This window comes from Eucalyptus grandis, chromosome 4, assembly GCF_016545825.1.
Source record: "Eucalyptus grandis isolate ANBG69807.140 chromosome 4, ASM1654582v1, whole genome shotgun sequence".
NCBI lineage: Eukaryota > Viridiplantae > Streptophyta > Magnoliopsida > Myrtales > Myrtaceae > Eucalyptus > Eucalyptus grandis.
In genome coordinates, this window is record NC_052615.1 from 38,916,808 (window position 1) to 38,920,198 (window position 3,391).

General features: G+C 49.5%; 1 non-coding gene across 1 annotated transcript; it reads right to left on the reverse strand.

The window, feature by feature from the left end:
• Positions 1-462: 462 nt before the first annotated feature.
• LOC104442395 lies at positions 463-2,627 on the reverse strand. The gene is made up of 2 exons (XR_005550313.1): positions 1,589-2,627; positions 463-1,434 (listed from the first exon to the last, which is right to left on the reverse strand). It is a non-coding gene; the product is annotated as a cytochrome P450 78A6 (transcript).
• Between the last annotated feature and the right edge of the window lie 764 nt (positions 2,628-3,391).

The window sequence follows — 3,391 nt, forward strand, 5'->3', positions numbered from 1 at the left end:
AACTAGGGTATAGCGGCGATGGATTGTAGCATTTAAGGTGCCTATGAAGGATTTCCTATTTACACACGGACGATTGGATTGAAACGTCATAGTGAATCAACTTGACTTTATTATATATTTATCTTTGGCTGGACATCAGACTTTGGCAGGGAAATTACATCAAAAAAACTAGGGTACAGTGGCGATGGATCTAGCATTTACGGTGCTTATGAATAAATTCCTCGTAGTAGGTTTTTGGGCCTCGTTAGTGACTAGAATTGTGGTGAAATGTCCTGCTCATGATCAAAGAGTGCTTAATTCTCTTCCATGCGCTTAGGTTGGGTCGAAGACATGGTGGGTTGCACTCGCTCAAGAACTCAAATTCAATCACACATTCATTATGTCTCGAATCAATGATATGGGGTGCCAATCTATCTTATTAAAGTATATATGGCTTAGTTAATTGAATTGGGTCGTTCAAACTAGGTAAGCGATCATACGCGAAGAAGCTTGTATTAGTTTGAGCAGTATGTACACCGGCTAAAACGTTGGAAAACAACACGATAATATACATCTCCGACAAGGTCGAGCTATCAAATAGAAAAGAAGAAAACCCCTTGCAACTCCAAGACAAAGACCCCCAAGAAAAGCTGAAAACGAGAGGGGCTTTAAAGCCAGACCCACGGTCCATAATCTAAGCCCTACTCTTGTCCTGGCCGTTGACTTTATCTTTTCCCTTTGAAAAGAAAAGCTTTATTCGACAGATACTTGTGTTTTCTTTTAGTTAATAATGCTTTTTTAAGATGATTGGGTTTCCATCTCAGCTGACGTCTGCGAAGGCACGCGCCTGGGCCGGAGTCTGACGGCGAGAGGGTTGGCCATCTCGCAAGAAAGCCTGAGATACTCCGACAAGTCAACTTTGTCCTCACTCACCGCCGCCCTCCAATCATACTCCTCCAGCATCGCTGCCACCCAATACGTGACAGTCGTCAGCCCCAGCATCTTCCCGGGGCAGGCCCTCCTCCCCGACCCGAACGGCGCCAGGCGGAGGTCCGAGCCGAGCACCGAGAACTCCGCCCCTTCTTCGCCCAGGAACCTGTCGGGCCTGAACCGGAGTGGGTCGGGCCAGACACTGGGGTCCCTGCAGATGGCCCACATGTTGACCATAGCCGTGGTTCCTGCTGGCACGTGATGGCCGTCCACGGTCGTGTCAGTGATGGCCAATCTTGCCCAGGACAGCAGTGGGCCCGGCGGGTGGAGCCTCAGCACTTCCTTCACTACGGCCTGGAGATAAGGCAGGTCCCCTATGTCCGATTCGTTGACCTCCCTTGACCTTCCCACCACCCGGTCCATCTCCTCCTGGACCCTCCCTTGAACTTCCGGATGGACCACCATCCTCGCTAGGATCCACTCCATCAGCACCGCCACCGTGTCCGTCCCTCGAAATATCATCTCCTGCGATTTTTTTTCCATTCATATGTTACTCCCAAATTTTGGTACCAACCTCCTCATGAAAAACGTCAATTGTAGACAAGTGCCCATGATTGAAAACTCTGCAAGTTTTAAAAGTATACTCTACAAAGGAAGTTGTTAAAAACTCGGTGCTTACCCACAGAACGGCGATGATATCGGAGTCGGGCAGTTTATCAGAACCCTGAAGCGAGAGCAGAACGTCCACAAAGTCCTGGTGGTCGGCGGCCGGTTGAGCTCGATGCTCTGCGATGATTCGGCTAACAAAGCGGTTGACTTTGGGCACCAGCCTAGAGCACCTGAATTTGATCTTCTGAGGGTCCAGCTCTGCCATCCAGGGAGATGATCGGACCAATTCAGCGTGCCTAATAACTCGTACCCTTCGTCCACCAGCCCCGTCAGCTCTTCCACTTCAGGGCTCGTGCAGCTCAAGTCGTAGGATTGTCCGAACACACAGCTCATCATGTGGTTCAGTGAGGCTCGCTTCAGCACTTGGCGAACCGTGAAGGGTTGCTCGTGGGAAGCGAGCAGAGCCGCGGACATCTGAGAAGCGACAGTGCGCCGCTGAGATTCGAAAGCCTTGATTTTGTTGGGGCAAAAAAGGTGAGTAGTGGCAATTCTCCGGAGGGTTCGCCAGTAGACGTCGTGGCGAGAGAAGCCAATTGCCCTGTTGAACATGAGCCTGTAAGCAGATTCTTTCACAGGGCGATCAGCGAACACGGAGCTGTTGAGGATTTCTCTGGCGACTTCAGGGTTACATGTCACGATGACCCGACTATCGCCCAGGCTGAAGGCCATCAGGCGCTTAGCCCCGAAGGCTTCAGCAGCAGCGGCAACCCGGTGATGAGCCAAGTGGAGCATGATGCTCATGCTTCCGAAAAGAGGCAATCCCCTGGGGCCGGGGATCGTGTGGGATGGAGAAAGAGAAGAGGAGGACGGAGAGCGGAAGAGTGCCTTGCGCCAGAAATATTTGCCCCAGGCAGGGCCACCGGGGGAAGACCAGTGGAGGAGGGTGATGGCAAGCCAAGTTAAACCCAGCAAGAGGAGGGACCAGGCAATGTTATCATGGGTGAAGGCTCTGCATTTGGAGGCGATGGCGAAGAGCCAGAGGCTTTCGAACTCTGAACTCGTGGTCATGCTTGGTTTGGAGTGAGGTTTTGAGGTAATTGAATGTGTTGGTTGGGGGCTGGTACTTATAGGGCAGAGCACGGGACGACCCCTGCGTAAATTAATGGAATTTAAGTTGGAAGAAAAGGAAGGTTAAAAAGAAGAGCGAGTGTACGTATGTAAGCACTCATTCGTATAAGACTAATCATTGCGCGTTTTTATTCACTGGAGAGAGAGAGAGAGAGAGAAGAAGAAGGAGAAGCCCACATAGAGATAGCAGCGCCGTCACGAGGGCATGACATGAGTTTAGTGTGAAAAAATCTTCTTCCTATCACCTGGGGGGATTTCTATATCCTACTATTATCTCAAAAAATTTTCACTGCTGATTGTCGGGGCATTTGTCTCCCTCAAATCTAGCCACTAGGGAAACCCGCTGGATATAATAGGTCGTATCTATACATTTTCCAAACCAGTGAGAATTAGATACTAAATCCGGGAGTCATATGTGTACGCGTATACGAAAAAACGACGAGTCCGATGAGAACCGATGAGAACCTCAAAACAGCTAAGCAGGATCTCAGAGTCAGAGATATCTTTTGTGCTGGAATTGGTTCCTATCTATTTTCTGGTTAAGAACGTTATTGGTTGAGAGGAGAGAAAATGCTACTGGTTTAGTGGTGTTATGAAAGACGTATGCTCTAATTTAGTGCAGCGGAACTACTCGTCCTTTCGATTCATTGGCAGCTCGGCCCCCCAGCCGCCAACCCCTCTCCCCCGCCCCAAAAAAAACAAAAACAAAAAAAAAAACGAAAAATAAAGTAGAGTGACGTGTTAG